The following is a 20,560-nucleotide window of genomic DNA, read 5'->3' as shown; positions in this document are numbered from 1 at the left end:
TATTTTTTCTTCTTTCTTTTTTCAATATTTCAATATTCCACATTCAAAAAGTTCTGTAAACATGGTCAAGTGGAAGAAAAGGCTCCACAGCCTTAAGACGAAATAAATAAATATATTTTGGATTTATGAAATTAATTAAAATAAAGTGCATGAACTAAAGTTATTTAGTAGGTGGAGTAAAATTATTTTGTAATTTAGGGATTCAAATTGAGTGTGAGAGTACTTTATTTATTTTTCAATTATATTTTTTCCTTTTCCTGCTGGGAACCAGCAGTGGTTGGCGTACCGGAATGGGGTGTGAAACCCCATATTCAGATAAAATGACAAAATTATGTCTTGAATCGCGCACGACTATATCCACAGGGGAAAGTACGATTTCTCTGATTCTTACATCAGGTTTGGTAATCAAATATATTAAATTATAATTTCGAAATAAGTTCCAAACAATATTTCCTCATGAGTTTTCTATCTAACACCATTAGTATGTTAATTTTATTGAAACTTCTTGAACAGTTTCAATATTTTCATAGGAAAATTTTGAATAAATCATAATGTGCATATCACAACAACGAAACAACAAAACAGACGAAATTTTGTGGATTGGTAAGTCTACAACATATCATCTCAATGCGACATACATCTGCCCGATGCGACGTCAGGGGTCCTGGGTTCAACTCCAGACATAGGTGTTCTTTGTAAGTGTTCTATCATTAATTTCATCATGGTCCCGGGTCCGATACCCGGTGGAGGCACAAGTGGTTCGGATCCCACTTTAAGCTGTAGGTCCAGACCCGATTAGCCTTACTGTGCATAAAGTGGACTTAAAACAACAAATCAAAATGAAATCAATTTCTTCATATCATCACTCATCGCCATCTCTGCGATTAGCCAAAAGTGTAGAAAAGCGAAGTAAGATAAAACAAACAATCAATCCAATCATTAACTTTATCGATTTCTAGTTTACTTTTTTTATAGTGTTGATATTATATATCACGGGAGTACAGTAAACACAGCTCTTACTTGGTTGCATATATAAATTTTCAAACCATTAATATACGAGGGCTATCCAGAAAGTAACTAACATTTAGGTGGAGTGAGCGAGGGGCGTGGCTAACGCCGCCCACCATCTTGGTGTCAGAGTGTCCCCTCCCTCGGTACTCATCCTGCTGCGGTAGTGTGCGGTTCGTGTTGCTTCTGCTGTGTTCATTGTGAATGTTTAAAATATGTGCTGCAATCGAAAATTGTGATTAGATTTTTGTTGGCGAAATACCACAAACCAATTGAAATTCATCTGCAACTTTGTGAGTTGTACGGAAACGAAGTAATGAGTGAAGGCGGAGTGTGGCAGCAGCGCAATATGTTTAAAAATGGCCGCACTAATGTGCACGATATAGAGCGATGTGAAGTGCCGACCGAGCATTGTGACTGATGAACTGGTGGCGAATATCAATGAAAAAATATTTGTGAAATCCGCCGCTTCATAATTACGGAGTTTGTTGCATGAGACAGTGACACAAAAGCTAGACTACCATAAGTTTTGTGCAAGATGGGTACCGAAATTCTTGTCAGAAGACCACAAAAAACAGTGCATGGCAGGCATATGTGAATGAGTGGTTGAAGTCTCAGGCGGCAAAAATATATGACGATGGAATTAATAAGCTGGTGCACCTTCATGATAAGTGACTTAATTTGTACGCATACTATGTTGAAAAATAGTGTGAGAGTTTGGCTTTCAAATGCATATAATGAAAAATGTTTCCCTTCACTTGGGTTTTATTTATTCCAAAACGTAAGTTACTTTGTGGATAGCTCTCGTACATTCTGACGCCTTGTAATCAAGGTGCCCCAGTTTCGATTGCCGGTGAGGGCACATTGCACAGTGGTTCGTAGGTCCAGTACCGATTAGCCTATTTGTGCATAAAGTGTACTAAAACAACAATTCAAACAAACAAAGAATAAACATTCTGACATTTGATTATATTTTCTAAAATATTGTATGGAAACTCCTGACGAAATGAAGTGTTGCAAATTTATCTTATTCAACATGGACATTTCATGAAAACACTCAACGTGAATATCTATTACCACTTTCGTATTAATAGCTATCAAATATATGGTTACACGACCTGTAAATTCATCTCTGTTATGCAAAACGTTTAGAGTAGAATCGCGAATATGAATTCTTCAATTAGTATTTCCGATGGCATTTTCAGGTAACATATGCCGGTGACATATCTATGGGATCAAGAGCAGATGGGCTACCCGTAGGCAATGTGCTCTGATTCTCTTCCAGTTTGCGCCAGCATGAAGAAAGATATCTGCGCAAAAAAGCGTATGCCGTGAACACATTTATTTTTTGCGTACTTCACCCTTTTATCTCTGGTATTTTCGTATCGACTGGTTATTTTTTTTTGTGAATACATTTCCACAAAATTATCAAAAAAACTGAATGGTGTAGCCCAGATGATTTCAAACGATTCTCTCTGCAAAGAAAAGCAGTATTTTTGATGGTAATAAGCTTGCTGTAAATATTAAAGGACCATACAAGATACATGTTTCATACGTTTAAGGAAATTAAATAGATGTAGCAGTATTATATTTTAATAAGTATAATGTTCATTACTTCAAGAGTATTGCTATCCAAAAGAATACAAGCAGATTATTTAACACTTCTCCGAATTATTTTTAATTTTTATGTAGCAGTATTATATTTTAAACTATTGTCTAAATTATACAATGATTAAGTATAATGCTCATTACTTCAAGAGTATTGCTATCCAAAAGAATACAAGCAGATTATTTAACACTTCTCCGAATTATTTTTAATTTTTATGTAGCAGTATTATATTTTAAACTATTGTCTAAATTATACAATGATTAAGTATAATGTTCATTACTTCAAGAGTATTGCTATCCAAAAGAATACAAGCAGATTATTTAACACTTCTCCGAATTATTTTTAATTTTTATGTAGCAGTATTATGTTTTAAACTATTGTCTAAATTATACAATGATTAAGTATAACGTTCATTACTTCAAGAGTATTGCTATCCAAAACAATACAAGCAGATTATTTAACACTTCTCTGATTTTTTTTTTTTTTTTTTTTTTGTTATTCACCATGGGTAATGGTGCCAAGGGATAATACCTGGTGAGCATTAAGTCCTTCCGTGATTTCAGACATTCATTACACAAAAGTGCTATAGGTAGAGACTTTTGTTTTTTAAATGACACTACAACTCAAAACGTTTTGTTATGTTAGGCACAGACAGTGGCGACGATTAGGGGGGGCGAGGGGGGCAGTTGCCCCCTCACTTTTGTCAGTTTTGCTTCGAACTACGCTAAACCTAATGTAAACTGTTCTTGCCCCTCCCCCCAGTTGCGGAACCCTATCGCCGCCACTGGCCACAGACATATGTTTTCGAAATGGCAAATCCCCAAAATCATAAGGTTGTTGTTCTGTTCATAATCTTCAAAATATGCGCCACTTGTAGCATGAAGAATGTTAGCAGGTCCTGTCGAAACAAATTTGTATAATCGCAATTTAATCCTTACCGTAAAGCAAGTTCTGCGGGAATAAATAAAGTTCATACCGCCGGATGAATTATATTTTGTCGTATCTTCAGTTTTCGTATGAAATGAGTTGATGACGTTATTGTCTTCCTTAAAGGTTAATGCGTCACGTTCAGAAGCAACGTATCAGGCTGTCACCTGGTGTGAATTATCAACATTAATAAAATATTTGCGCCAATCTTGTAGTGTATTCTAAATCTACATATTTTGATTGATTGAGTTGCTATTTTAAGTCCCTTTAATGCACAGTAAAGCTAATCGGGACTGGACCTACAGTTTTAAGTAAATTCCGAACCATTATGTTCCTCCACCGGGAATCGAACCCATAACCCCTTGATTCCACATACGTTAAACTTTAATCAGTTCTCCTGATGGACATATTCAGCCGGCGATATTATACAAGAGTAAAAAAGCATTTTGCTTATTTAATTTTGGACTTGGTAAAATCTTTCGGGGGATCCGGACCCATGGACTCCCACTCTATATACGTCCTTGTTCAAACTGTATATTCGGTGTTGATTAGTCCTCTAGACAGATCCAACCATGAAGGAAAACCATACGAAAACATCACAGAGGACATTCCACAGGCAAAACTTAGCAGACGTCATATGCAGTGCCAGAAATTATGGAGAAATTAAGTGCACTCTTATTCTCCGAGGAGAATATAAAAACATTAAACAATTTGACAGTGTGGTCTTGTCGCTTGAGCGTAAAACGAGTACACGCTTGGGAGAACAAATGCATCGTTTCCTGCCTTTTGCCATATGAAAACATTGAAATTAGAAGTCCATGAAAAATTGATTATTTCAAAAATCTATTTTTCCCATTCCCGTCGTCTCTCTATATCCTCTTTCTCCTCGGATGGCTATAAAGATGAAATATACAATCCAAACTGAATTTCGAAAGCGATGCTTCACTAAACACCAACCCCCTGTCGACTTCCATGGGGAGGGAAAAGTATCTTTCTTTTCTCATTTCCTTCCTTTTTTTATTTCTCATCTCAAAATTCATCTCAAGAAACATTTCAACGCTCTCGTCAGCTTATTCAGATTTCCGCTTTCGTCTCTTTGACATGAAAAACGAGTTTACTGTGCTCGCCCCCGCCCCCTCACCCCACCCGCGTCATCCTTCATAACACCAACTTCCATCTTTCTAATTTCAAAGTCTTAATATTCAGCTGGAAAGCGAGAAGGTTTCGTTCAGGAGAAAAAATATCATCACATCTTATCCAATCTGATATTGTTCAAGAAATGAGAAGTGTCATTCCAGTGATGTAGGATTTGTGTAATAATTAACGGCAATGAGTAGTGATATTTGTTTTTCGCAAAGGCGATAACACCTAAAAACGTTATTAATGAAAAAAATGTTTATGTATGTGCGGTAATATGATCTGGATGCATTTTTCATCCATTCGAAATCCCAAATAGTAGGATGATCTTTACATGCAGTAGAAGAAGCATTTTTAGCCATAGAAAGGGAAGGAATGATGGGATTGGTGTTGAATGAAAGGAAGATTAAGTACATGGCAGCAGGTAAAGTACATGGATATAATACATCACCGACCTGATGGCTAATTATATCATTGATAGAGTTGACTCCTTTATCCACTTTGGTTCTGTTGTGACATCTGAGAATGATTAAGTAAAGGCACGACTTATAGCAGCGAATAGGGCCTATTATGGACTACAGATACATTTCAAGAGCACAATAGTGTCTAGAACAACAAAGTTAACACTTTACAAGACACTGAAGACCTGTGTTGACCTATTCTGCAGGAACTTGGGCCGGTTCAAGGAAAGATGAATAGCTAGTAGAGATCTTTGAAAGAAAGTATTACGAAGAATATTTGGATCAGTGTGTGAGAATGGAAAATGGAGAAAGCGATTTAATAAGGAGCTCTACGACTTATATCAAGAACCAACAGTTGTTAGTGTAATGAACGCGACAAGGTTAAGAGGGCAGGTGATGTGATTCACATGAGTGATAGTGACCCTGCAAGGACAGTGATGTTGGATAGCCCAGGTGAACAGAGGAAGCGAGGAAGGCCTAAATTAAGATGGGTGGATGAGGATATTCAGAAGCTGCAGTAGAGAAATTCGAAAGTTGTCGTACAAACTAAAGATAGATGTAGACAACTCACAGAGGAAGACTGTAGCGCCATAAGAAGAAGTAGAAATCCCAAGACCTCATCACTATTTAGCCTCTGCTCTTATGGGATGTCACAGAACAGCTTCAGAGACTTATGGAGATTTGAGACGAAGAGTCCAGCCAATTATTTCAAACTGCTTCTGAAAGTGTGAGCAAACATTCCAATCTGAAATTGCGATTCTAAGAAGATCAAAACACAAAACAAAACCATCCTCGTACTAATACAGAGGAATATTTCCACAGAAATGTTTTCACTTCTTCTGCTGATGACTTAATAAGTAATCTGACAAACAGATTTCTCAGTATTTATTCTCTGGTTCAATACCCGGTGGAGGTACATTGTGGTTCGAATCCAACGTTAAACTGTAGGTAGCCTTTTACGATGTTTTGTCATGAATCGAAGTTTTCTTCTGCCAAAAAAATATTTTCTACAGTATGTATATAGATAAATCTACATATATAAAAATGGATGTATGTATGTTTGTTCCAGCATAACTCTTCAACGCCTTGAGCAATTTTAAACAAACTTGGTACACGTATCACTTGCAATCTGGAAATAATACTTTGGGGATAAGACACGCCTGGCACCCATAGGAAAGGGGTGGGAAGGGATGACATGTAAAAATAAGGAGTCTCTCCCAATGCGGTTCAATTCGATGTTCATCACCTATCGACATGCGGGGTGAGAGAGGGTGATGAATAAAATGCCACAAGTAACCTAGATCAGTGTCCAATCCATAGTTTTCGGAGTCGCTAAGCTAATTGGTGACATTCACGATTACATTTAAAAATAGTTACATTTTACACTATAGTTAGAATTCATTATTTTCCTGTCTAATACAAACTAACTAAATCTCTAGCCTTCTTAAACCCGAAGGTTCATGGCTGCAGCAACACAGGCCTTCCATCTGTCTCTATCTTGATCAAGATCTATATAATCTTTTCCATCCGTACCGATTTCCTTTAGGTCCATCTCAACGTTGTCCCTCCATCATCGTCTTGGCCTTCCTATAAGTCTCTTACCATCAGGTTTCCCAATAAGAATCCTATAAACTCCTCTTGTCTCTCCCATTCGTGCCACATGGCCAGCCCACCTAAGTCTTTTTGATTTAATCATTCTAATAATATCTGGACATGAATTCAAATTATGTACTTCTAAATTATGTAACCTTCTCCACTCACCTGTCCCCTCATCCCTTTTAGGTCCAAATATTTTCCTAAGGATCTTATTTTCAGAATTAAGCCTACTTTTTATTTCCTCTTTAATATAATTTTAACTTGTTAATATTACTCCTACGTATTTGCATTTGGAAACTGGTTCAAACGAGTTGTTATCAGTAATTAGATTTTGATTATTACCTAACACTTGGTTTCGTCCGTAAGCATATATTTAGTTTTCTCTTTGTTAACTTCCAAACCTATGTCTTTAGCAGTTTTGAAAAATATTTTAGCATTATTCTTAATTGTATTTATATCATCCCCCAGTAAGTCTACATCATCTGCATATGCTAACAACTGAGTCACACCATTTAATTTTAGTCCTTCTTTAGTTTCTTTTACCTTCCTTTCTAAGGCAAAATTAAAGAGCAATGGAGATAATGCATCTCCTTGTTTTAACCCATCATGAATTGTAAATTTGTCAGACACATTAATACCCACGTGAATTTTACTTTCTGTTTCACTGGTGCAAACTTTTATCATACTAACAAGTTTCTTAGGTATTCCAAACTCTACTAATATATTATATAATTTATCTCTTTTGACCGAATCATATGCTTTTTTGAAATCAATGAATAGCTGATGGACATTTTGATTATATTCCCACTTTTTTTCAAGTGTCTGTCTAATGTGAAAAATTTGATCTGTAGTTGATCTGTTACGTTTAAATCCACATTGATAATCACCTATAATTTCATTAGCATATGGGGTTAGTCTTGTTAAAAGAATGTTAGATAATATTATATATGTTGTTGAGAGTAGAGAAATTCCACGGTAATTATTGTTCTGTCTAATACAAGATTTGGATAAAATAAACCAAAACAATCTTTTCTACAGTATGTATATAGATAAATTAGAAATCAAGTGAAGTGTTCAGTAAAGCTTTAGAGAAAGTGACTTTCAATAAAAGGATGGTAGTACACACGCTATCGTAATTAAATACTTTGTGGGGATTATGACATGATTGGGGGGACATGACATTGACCTTGGGGAAGGACACTCCTGGCTGGACCACCTCAAAATTTTAGTTCTGTATACGCCCCTGATGAACGTGACTGTGACTGTGCATATTTTGCAAATGACAATACGTGATGGTGTAGTTGGCGTGTTTTTATTTTTTCTTATGAAACGTATTATTAGTTTCGTTGCATTTAAAAAAAAAAAAAACATTTTTAATGCACATTTGTGAAGACAAAATGCGTTTCTGAGATCTGTAGAGTTTCTTTGTTGAAAGGCCCTAACCAATTCTGCCTTTCAGTGACATATCCTGACTTAATCTGGATGTTTCCTCAGTCGATCTAGCGTTTCCTGGAGGACTGTTGAAATAGGTTGGTGCCAACCGGAGTTTGTTCAACAGACGAGGTTCTCAGATTGGAAGTAATGGGAACACATTGCCCCGCGTGTCACGTCTCACATACAATCATCCCGTGCCCCTCCTTCGTCTACGCGGATCCACTGATGTAATCAGTGTTACCAACCGTTTCACTTCAATTAAATTCCCTGTCGACATCATTGCCAAATTTTCCTGCTTGAGAGCAGAGGCGGATTGCTAGCATCTTGTCGCTAAAGAGGGGATTACCCTTTTTGAATAAGCTTACTGTCAATATGTATTCCGCGTATCAACAGTGCCAATTCCCAAAGTTTTGTTGAAATGGGTTCAAAACTCGCAGACTCAAATCGACTTCCTCGCTTTCGCTTAAATGGAATACCACATCAGTCAATAGAGTCATCACTTTTAGATCAAGCTCTCTAATTTTGCAGCCATTAGCATGGTCAAGTTTAGGGACATATTTCAAATATTTTATTCCCAAATTTTCTTCCTCTTCCTCTTGCAGGTTTGGGTACCCAAAGCCCGTTCTGCGATTACAAAAATTGATAATTCCATCGGCGATATGATCTTCCTAAGACTGGCTTCTAAAGGGGCAAAGAGTAGGCTTGAAGTATTTTCTTGTCGGGAGCGACGTCACCTAGTGCAGCTCGAAAGCGCGCATTTAAATAGCAATCGAGCCCTCAGGGCGCAGTAAGCGACAATGCACACTTGTTCGCTTGTTGTTTATTTGTTTGAAATCTTCGAACTTGGAAATCAGCTAGGTGTTGTTTGTACAGAGCGTTTCAAAAGTCACGCAACCTAAACTTTGAAAATATATATCATGAAAACCATAAGATAAATTAATAACTGGCGGAAGGCAGCACTACATTTTCCCCAGAAATGCACTTTTCAATGAGAAAAAGATATCAGAAATTATCAAAGGGCCATAATTAGACGTCTGAAGACTGATGCCATGTCAGTCTGTCATTTGCTACTAATATTGATCATGTGCAGCATTTGATGGATTTATGACTGGCGATTTTATGCCTTCCGCCAGTTATTAATTTATCTGATTTTCTGTATGGAGTAAAGTTATGTCAAGCATGGAAACATATGGCTTTATAATGCAGAAACCCCAGTGTAAATATCTCTTACGATTTTCATGATATAAATTTTCTAAGTTTGGGTTGAAAACCATAAGATAAATTAATAACTGGCGGAAGACAGCATTCCATTTTTCCCAGAAATGCACTTTTGAGTGAAAAAAAGATATAAGAAATTATCAAAGGGCCATAATTAGACGTCTGAAGACTGATGCCATGTCAGTCTGTCATTTGATACTAATATTGATCATGTGCAGCATTTGATGGATTTATGACTGGCGATTTTATGTCTTCCGCCAGTTATTAATTTATCTGATTTTCTGTATGGAGTAAAGTTATAATGTTAAGCATGGAAAAATATGGCTTTATAATGCAGAAACCCCAGTGTAAATATCTCTTACGATTTTCATGATATAAATTTTCTAAGTTTGGGTTGCGCGCCATTTGAAACACTCTGTAGTTCTTCTGTTGTGCGGAAATGCAAATTCAAGAACATTTAAGAATGGTATGGTGAAAAATAAGTGTTTATAACGCGGGGAAAACAACGTGTTCTCAGCTGTTTTATTGTCCTGTTCGGGTGTGGCGCTGTAGTCGAAGTGTAATTGGAAAGATTTCCGCTTCCAGTCCAATGCTTCAAGACTGGACTGCGATACCATTCTCGAAGTGTGTTCGCTTCAAGTACGGTTTTTCAGCTTTCGGACATGGACTAAATTATTTTTCCTTTTTTCCTGTAATTTAATAACTTTCGAGGTAAACCGTTATCCGGCATCCTCAGAACATATTGCACTTTAACTGATACTTTTTAAAGTTTTCCCATCATTGCTTCGACCTTTCATTTATTTCGGATATCTTCACTAATAATTTTGTCCCGTAAGGTTAGTCCACTTAGACAGCAACAACCTCATTTGTGAACAATTTATTCTAGTTTTATTGTAAAGTTAAGTGCTCCCCTGTGCTTTGAACCACGCTATGCAAGCGTATAGTGGATTTCGAGTTAGGGACCCACACTTTCTTGATCACGGCCGAAGGTGGGGATGATGTGATCAGCACCATGCCCCTGGCCGCCTTTTACTCCCCCCCCCGCCTCAGGTACCCACTTTATACTACGCTGGGTGGGCACCGACGCCACTTGAACAGGTGAACAAAATATCCCAGTTCTCCCGCCGGGATCGAACCCGTGTCTCTTGCATAGACGCCTTAACGACTGAGCTCTTATCGTAATTCAAACAATGTTCCTGCCGTCGCCTTGTAATGAAGGGGTCTCGGGTTCGATACCCGGTGGAGGCACATAGTGGTTCGTATCCCATTTTAAACTGTAGGTCCAGTCCCGATTAGCCTTACTGTGCATAAAATGGACTTAAAACACCAAATCAGATCACAAAATCCAAACCTAGTTAGCTCGGTAGCTCGCCTTATGTAGTCGATCTCGCAACCGAAGTTCCCGGGTTCGAATCTGGGCGTGGTGATATTTGTCGGTGTGACTTCAGTTTTATCTAATCATCACTCAGCATCATACTTTTATCGAAATGTAGTAGCCGACCTGTGTGGCGGAGTGGTTAGAACAGTACGCTACGACGCCCGAGGTCCCAGGTTCGAATCCCAGCCTGTACATGGGTGCTCTTGGTGAGTGTCCCTTCAGCAATTTCATCATATCATCACTCATCCTCATCTTCACGATTAGTCAGTTGACAGAAGAGCGAAGTAAAGTAAAGCAAATCAATCGATCGATCGATCGAAACGAAGTTTTACAATAAGTATAAGTAAACGCAGTAGACAATGTATATTATCCAGTTAATATTGTTTGATGATAAAGAACTAGTACCGCACCGCACCGTCGTGCTGATCACACGTCACACCGTAAACTGCTTGCATAATCGCAGTGCCGTCGCCTGAAGTTCGCATACGAGTGTTCACAATAATGTTTTTGTACTGAATGCAGATTTTATCCTCTCCCTTGTAACTTCATCTTCAATTGAAAAAGTGAGAATATCAGTTAAATGTAATTTCAAAATTTTCCCCCCAAAATCACGCTATATGTGAAGTAATACAAGAAGACCATGGGGAAATTGTCCCTCTCCCCCTTAGAATTGACCAGGTTTAGCGAGTTCTTGCTAAAGTTTGCAACTATGTAGCACAGGCCTTTTCGAGTCCCCCTAGACATGCCTTGTATATTGCTTTAATCAGTGTTCACACAGCGAAGTGAACATCTTCGGGGTATGGTGGCCAACAGCCCCTTAGCTGCCAGCTCTATGCAACACGCACAGCAATTGTGTTCAACGCCCTCCGTGGAACACCGTGGGAGTCAGTGTTGCCAACTATCTAGAAAAGTTATCAGACGTGAAAGAAGTCGTGTCACGAATAAATATATGTGTATGTGTGTGCATTTAATATGTACGTAGCTAATTTACTCGTAAGACATATACATGAGTGTTCACGTGCTCATGCGAACATTATCAGGCGACGCGCCTGCATAATCGTCCACCTTTCCTGAGGCATGTTGGAGCGAGACTGGCAGTCGGCAGGTGGACGCCTGCAATCACGGGCTGTTGCGCCACGAGTTATTATTATTAGTAATAAACCATTGTCAATAATGTTCAGAGAATTGTCATTTTTTTAATCTTTAGTAGAAATCGATACAGATTGGTTTACATTGTCGACTAAACACACAGCCGGAACTAATTGCTGTGTTAATAGAAAACATCATTTCTATCAAGCTAATGGTATTTTGCATTTATAAGTGAATTTGTTTTCATATTTCAACTGTAATATGAGTTCGTTTGTTTCCAAAAGGCAACCCTTCTTCAGAAGTGAGAAGCGACACATTGAAAATACTGAATATCGCACACTTTTCTGGTTTCATCAGTGGTATCTGATAAGCCGTTGACAAGCTGTCACAATGTACAGGATTGCGCACAAAAAAATGAGGCGATGTTGTCAGATTTAAAATGTTCTCAAGCCATTCTCACTTTTGTTGTGTTTTTTTGTGTGTGTCTGCAGTCATTAACCTAACCTAACCTAACCTAACTTTTGAGTTCGAGTAAATTGGTATGATATACTATTTTATTTCTAATTTCTCTCTCTCTTCTTGTCTAAAGAAAAAGAAACAGTTTTGCGCACCAACGTTCGATCAAAATCTGTGCGCAAAACAGGTCTGTGAGATTTGTGCGCAATCCTGGATCTAATGTGTGCGCAATTCGGTTGCGGCGATGGAAGAAGACAAGAACCACTAGTTTACGCTAATGACCTGTCAATCAAAGCTGTAGAGGTTACCTCACCAAATAGTATACAGATTTTTTCCTACACAGGATTCACAGAGCGATTATGTTCCATACACCTCACGTTGCATTTTGATTGAACCGATAAATCGAATAAACAAATTTGATTGGTTAATCGGATTTTAATATTGATACGTTAATCTGTTCGAATGATGCAGGAAAAATATGTTGTTTTCTTTAATTAAAATGTTGCGCCCACTTTAATAAGAGCCTGAAATTGTGTTTTGGCAAGGGTTTCAACATTTAGTTGTATATTATTGCACAACTGTGGAAGTTTATGTAAACAGAAGTTGAACAACCTTGAAGTAGGATTGTGGAAAACCTATACATTGCAGGTTGATCCTGTGGGTACTCAAATATTAAATTGATTAATTAGAATTTAAAGTTTCAAACATTACTAGCCATTATATTTTCAACATTGTAAGAAAAAGGATCTTTTTAATTTAGCATTTATTTTAACAGAATCCCCAGAAAATTATCACAAAAGTTTTAATATTAATAGAGTAACGGTTGATAAATTGAATATCCAAAAATATTATCTAAAGATATTCGTCCTACGATTGCAAAATATAGATATCTGTAGCTCATACATGACACGTGACGAAACTTACGAAGATTTATGTTTTGGGGCAGTAAACGTTTTCTGTTGTGGACACTTCTGGACTACAACAATCAAATTTTCTGCCAATTGGACTGTTGCAACCAAGAAATGTTTTTGATTGTACATTTACAAGCTTGCAACAACTTAGTCCATAAGCCCTGCGTCATTCTTGTGTCCCTTTTCTTTATCCACAAATGATGAATTTCAAAGTATTTCTTGAAAGACAAGATTAAACTTATAAATAAGGTGACAACATCATCACGTGACTAACATTGAAGAAATGCCACTCTTTTGTTTTAGAAGATTGAATAGCTTCCTGCAGAACCTTGTTTGTTTCCCAGTTCATTCATTACAGGAAACTCGAGATTATTTTAAGAAAGCTGGATTTAACCTGCAGGAATTTTAATTAAATTTGGCCGTTTGTGAAAAGCTTTGAAATAACTTACATTGCAGAAATGCCAACAACGTTCCGATATGCTCCACGTTTAGCCACTTTCAACGTGAAATGTATTAAAAACAACAATACACACGTTTGAATCTTATATTTAGAAGCGAATAAGGTTGTAACGCTTTGTATATATTCACAAAGCGTACAGTAAACTTCAAATTTCATGAATATTTCTCTTTTAATGAAGTTTCAGAATTCATATATTTAAAAACATAAATCAACATGTTTTATGGTTACTAATTTAAATATTTACTTGCCTTAGGCTTCCATATACCTATTAATATTTTCAAACTATAACAAAAGTGAATCGAAATTTCCTTTCCTAAATGATCAATCATTTCGTTAATCTCATAGATAGAATCATACGCTTGAAAAAACTTATATCGTGTTGAGCGTTCCAACTCTATTGTGTCGCATATCAATGTTCAACAGTTCAATTTCACTGGTAGTTTTGCAATGCACGCGCCATATTTCATTAACATTATTGTCTTTTCTCAGTAGAATATATCACAAATATCATATCAAGCAATACAGTCAGTATATAATAAGGCATACTGTACTTTCAATATTATAAATTCTACACGGAATTTTTGCATGCACTATTATACTATTAAAAATATAGCAAATATCTCTGTACAAGGAAACTAAAATCTGTTCAAGGGTGTTTCTTTTTAACTCAAATTACCATCAGTGTAACATTTCATAATAAAAAACAAACGTTTTTGTTTCATTTATGTATTAAAATGGAATGGTGTGTGAACAATTGCAATGAATGTAAAACTTACAATAAATATTGTTGATAAGAAATTATTATACATTTAAAATACATGTTTGTATTTCATCGCAAGCTTTGTTAAGGGCAATGTGTATTTATTGAAGGAATTTGAAAACAGTAGAAGCCATTTTAAACAGACAAGGAATAATACTAAACCGATAGATTATTTAGAATTAAACGAAACAACACAAAACGAAAGCAACACCAAGATTAAACAGAGCATAGTTCCACAATAGCATTACTATGCACAACTTTTTGTAAGTTGGTTTTTAAAGATGGATAATAGTTGAATAACTAATAATTTGTTGCTTCCAAACCGGTGACAACCATGGCATACATTTCTGAGGCTGCTGAGATGGTTAGTTGCATGTAGTTGCAGAGGATGAACGAGCGTTTATAACCGCTACGACTATAATGTTTCCTTTCGTTGCTTCTACAACTTCACCAAAAGCACTGCACCTAAATGAACATAGGTGTATTCACTGTCTTGCCTAAGGTTTGCAACACTGTAAAGTAATGGCTAACCTGAAACTTGCTTTCGTTCGATCGCATATCATCGACAGACAACATTCGAGGGAAGGAAGCGAGGGATAGGGGAAACTGGGAAAAATGAATCCGAGACAAACGATTATAAGGGCCTACATTCCAAGCGATATACGGAGCAAATGTGATTACTTGGGTACACAGTTGTGAGCAGGAAGAAAGGAAGAGGATGACGTCACGGGGATGGAGTTGGAAGAGGAAAACGGAAAAGCGAGCAAGTGACCCATAAAATTGAGGAAACCTCAAAGCCAAGAGTAGAAAAGGAAAAAGATGTCAAATAAGAAGTTGATCCTTTCACAAAAAAATTGTCTTGGAGAGAGAGGCCACGAAGGGACGCTCTGAAGGAGGCAGAGGACTTCCACGTTCCCCAACTAGGGAAGGAACGTTTCAAATTCTTACATGATCCGCCATGTCTGTTGCTCCTCTATAATTGAACCCCTTTCTGTTTGAGCCTATAAGTAGTTTCCTGGATGCACGTGTACCCCCTCAAATCCTATTTATATAATTTCCTCCTTTTCTTCCAATTTCTTTCTCTCCACCTCAACGAACCACCAATTTTGTATATTCGTCCTGTTCCTTTCTTTCTTTAACATAATAGGCTTCCTTATTTCAAACCACTTCACCCAAAGCGTAGGGAAAAGAAGCAGGAAGAAAATGTACGTGGGAAAAATGAATTTGCCAAGTGGGTGGTGTCTTTGTGTGTGTGTTTTATATATATATATATATATATATATATATATATATATATATATATATATATACGTATATTGATGCGTGACAAGGCTTTTGAGGAGGTACGAGGGATGTCACTTATGGTTGTAGCAGTAAAACATTGTTCAACTGGGTTTTACAGATTGTGGATAGTCCTCCTTGACTGACTCGGTGAAGAGAAGGCGGACGAGAAAAGCACACTCACCTAATCGGACAGCGAGTCCTCTGGCGTCTCGGACTCTGGTGACGACCACTGCACCGGCGAGGCAGTCACCCGGGTAGCAGCATTACCTTCTCAATATGAAAGCCTGATGGCTTGCTCCGGTCACGTGACTAAACGTCATCAACTGGAGGCGAGATAGCTGCCATGTTTGATTTGCTTCTTCGGAATCAATGTTGGACCTTTTTAGTGAATATGGAATTGTAATGCAAATTTAGGAACTGTAATCGAGTTTACATGACGTGTAAATATGCTTAAATGTGGAAGAGGTATGGTGTATAAGTCTTGTGTACTCAATTGCAGAGGCAATTACAATGAAAAAGGTAAGAGTAACATTCGCATTTCTTCAAGATGTTGTTAAAAATTAGAAATTTTTAGGGCAATTCCATGTGATTCAGTCACTACGAAAATATTCAAGTAACAAATGTATTATACTAAAAAATAAATAATAGTAATAGTTCATGATGTAAACATTTCATGTGTCCGAAATAGGCATCAAATATACTCGTAAATGTGGACAACATGTCAACATTTTTTTAGAATTATCAAATAATTTACCCTGAATTACAAACGTTGGTTAATATTACGTCTACGAAATCAATTTGTTAGTGTAAATTTTATGCAAGCATTCGATAAATTATTCATATTGTTTACACAAATTTTCAGTTTCAAAATGTGCTTATTGAAAGAAAGCTATACAACGGGGCTAAGTTGATGCATGTGTACATTTATTCTTATTTTATCCCGCTTTATGCTTGTTTATGCTAATCGGAGGCTAATGGAAGATATGTTGTACATTTAAATACAAAGGTGCGATGTGTAACAAGAACGTTGATGAAATATTCGTGTGTAAAACTATCCAAGAATATATATATTACTTATGTTTCAAATACAAATGTTTTCACACAGAAAGCATTTTGTTACCTAGCTATGTTAATATGAACTACAAATGTATTAAATTTTTAAAACTGTTTCATATGAACTGCTTTTTATTTTTTGTCTTTGTGAAGCTTCAATGTTCGTAACTTTGATTATTAAATCAGTGATAATGTTTATTGTTTCATAATTTATTAACATTTTTCACGATTTTTCTAACGGAATGTAAAAAACAGTGTAAGGAAATATTCCAAATGTTTATTTCCCAAGTGAACGTTAAAATGGAAATATTAATCTGCTTTTTTTCTGAATAAAACTCTTAAGTTATTGTCACAAATCTTACTAACGACAATGAAAAGATTCAATTTGTTTATTATCTTTCGTTCAATAAAGTCAATAGGATCGAAATTACAATGTGACAAATTATTTACGTTTAGTCTTTATACACAGAAATGTAACATTGCCCTTGTACCAATTTCTTTCGCTTTTGCTGCAAGAATATAGAAATTAAGGTTTTGTATTGAGATTGTATAGCTACACAGAATATCTGCATTATCTGGTTGATTAATTTTGGGTAAACTTAAAGACAATTTAATTGATTAGGTAACTTGGAAAGTTTACGATCAACCTAACATGTTTTTTATTTAATCAATTGATTTTACATACAAAAGTTCATACAAAAGCGGTTACGAGTTTTACCGTAGCTGACCAATATTCCCGATAATATTTTTCAAAGATATACAATGTTTAAATATTTCCCACAGGAAGTTTCTAACGGTTTCCAACTCTTTCTTTGTGCTATGGTAGGAATTTTTGTGGTGGCCATAGTGACTTCCTGAATGAAAATGTTGGTGTAAATATTCAATATTATACATTTTTCTTCTAACTATATTCGTCGGGAGGGTAAATGTCAAAATTTAACTAAATAAGAGAAATAAATATACCTTAATTATCTACGGTAAAATTACGTCAACGGGTTTACAGCGTTAAGACGATCGCCTCCAGATGATGACGTCTTGACTGAGCGCTGTGGCCTGAACCTCAAGATGGTCTTGGTAGCAGGCGTAGACGTTCAGCACCTGAACGGTGGCGCCCGTCGACCGCGAGACTACGATAACGTTTGCACACTCCTGATGTTTCTCAAAAGTCCGGGTTATTTATCCGACTCGCCACGTGCCGTGTTTCTGATGAGCTTGCAAGCTGCCGTCCCACTACTTCCCTCTTTCGATCAGGAAGAGCGACCCCGTAGTTGCAAGCTGGTTTCTGTCTAACCAGAGGAATTTTGTTATTGTCGCTGCCTTGATTGGGTCAGTGTGCTCGAGTTATCTTGGTCTTTGCTCGTTCACCTTCCCATGAATATAAAGGGTGTTCCGTATAGGACGCCGAATTCGAATCGAGTGCTATTGTTTTGTTTCAGAGTTGGCAGACCTGTTGGCATCTGTTGTCATGCCGATTAATGTAGCCTCAATTCGTTTGTTGCGGTTTCCTTCCGAAAATCCTCGAATAATCCAGGAGCGTGAAATCCATCCTTCCGCTGAGAACGACTGTGTGGTGTGGGTTTTGGCAGGTGGGGTATGATCTTACACCCTGTGATTTCTTCTTATGGGGGGTTTGTAAAATCACAGGGGTACGCCAACAAACCACGAACCCTTTTGGAACTGAAGGCGGAAATCATACGGGTGATTGGAGGCATTGGGACAGACATCTGCGAGAGGGTTATCGATAATTTTGTGGAGCTTATAATTGATTGCGGACTCAGTAGGGGTGGATATATGCCTGACATTGTCTTCCATACGTAAATGGGAGATGTTACTGCTTACATATATGTGAAATATAACTATTTTTATGATATACGGAACACCCTATATATATTTATGTGTGGAAGGGCGGTGGTTACTTAAAGATAAGACGTTTACAATGGCGTCTAACTTTCGCCTTGAACAGACTGGTCATAGAGTGTACATACCCCTACTTTATTTTCGACACTACGATGGTTTTGGTTAAATGCTAGATATGAACACATACCTGATGGTTAGAACATTGGTATTGCGACCATCATTTTCGTAGCACAGCCGAATTCTGCGCCATATTCTGGTACACTTCGCGTTGCAAGTGTGCCATAACCTGAATAAGACCAATCCTGTGGATTGGAAGAGGTTCTTAATGAGCTCCAAGTAGTCCAACAGGTCGCTCATCGATGACAGAGTCTGATATAACCAGTATCGCACAACGCAAGAGTTGAGAGAAGCTGTGGAAGATGCCTTCACGCACGTGACCATGGGTTATATCCGCAGAACATGGCGCAGAATTCGGCTGTGCTACGAAAATGACTATGTCCACACCGATGTTCCAGACTCTTAAACTATCATTTACGTGTCAATATCAAGCATTCAACCATAACCATTGCAGTGTCGAAAATATACACCAAACTTTGTAACCACTCTGTACAATCAAAGGTCCTAGTTCACAAGATACCAACTTTAAACTCCAGTTTCAGCCTCACTTAGTGTGTAAACGCCTTAATTGACCTTAATGCAACAATAACTTAACTTTGGGTATTGTTACTCACTGTCGACGATTTTTCACTCAGGACCCTGCATGTTTTAGCTGCGGGGGAAGTAGGAGACTGCGCTACGCCACTGTATCTGTCCCACTCCTTCCCTGCTCGAACCTCCTTGGTGGAGTGGCTAGCACAGCTCGCTACGACGCTACCAGGTTCGAATCCCGGCCTGAGCATAGATGTTCTCTTTGAGTGGCATTCATCATTTCATCATATCATCACTCATCCTCATCTTTGCGATTAGCCAAAAGTGGCAGAAAAGCGAAGCACAATCAATCAAATCAAACTCTCAATCAATCAATCCTTCTTTCCACATACAGAGATCAAAGTTTGAGATAATAGGCATTATCCTAACCACTGAGAGCAGTACAAATTAAGCTTCAAAATGATTAACCTATCACAGCCCATACATGAAAAACTCAATATGCTGACCAAGGCAGAAATTTATTTTATATTAAAACATAAACTAAACGTAACGTCAAGGGGATAGAGAAGAAAGGAGAAGAAGACACAATGAGCCGGAACGGGGGACTTAAGATATACAAAAAATGGAAGAAGTTGTTAGAATGAGTGGAAAGGACAAGAGCGAAAGAGGAGGGAAGAAGGAAGAGGAATGAAGAAAGAAAGGATAAGGAAAAAGAGCGTGAGATAAAAAGTCCAACCATTTTCCAGATAAAAGAAATTTTTTAGCTAAATCGCCTGTCAGGTGAAAGTACAGTTGACAAAGGAAGGCCACCTGCTGGAATGTTCAAGAAACAACTTTCTAATAATCTTGTGTCTGGAGGGATTGATTTTCGTGTATATGTATATTGTATATGTATGTATGTATGTATATATATATATATATATATATATATATATATATATATATATATATTATATATTCCTGTTTTGTACCTTGTTTAATTTGTACTTGGTGCAGAGTCTGACGAAGACCTTGCTGGAAGGTTGAAACGTTACGTTTAGTGCATGTTTTAATATAAAATAAATTTCTGCCTTGGTCAGCATATTGAGTTTCTCATATCATGGAAACAAGGCTTATTGGTATTATAAGCTTATACATATTTCGTTACACTAATAGAGGTTTCTTATCCTTAGTCCAGGGACCTCCCAAAGTAGTCCCCATCCGAATGGAGGACTACTTTACCTCCGGAATATTTTACCTTGGGAATATCCATGGCCTCATATTGCTGTTTCTTG

The sequence above is a fragment of the Lepisma saccharinum genome, chromosome 22 (genome assembly GCF_977018435.1).
Source record: "Lepisma saccharinum chromosome 22, izLepSacc3.1, whole genome shotgun sequence".
Classification (NCBI taxonomy): domain Eukaryota; kingdom Metazoa; phylum Arthropoda; class Insecta; order Zygentoma; family Lepismatidae; genus Lepisma; species Lepisma saccharinum.
This window is presented reverse-complemented; position numbering follows the sequence as displayed.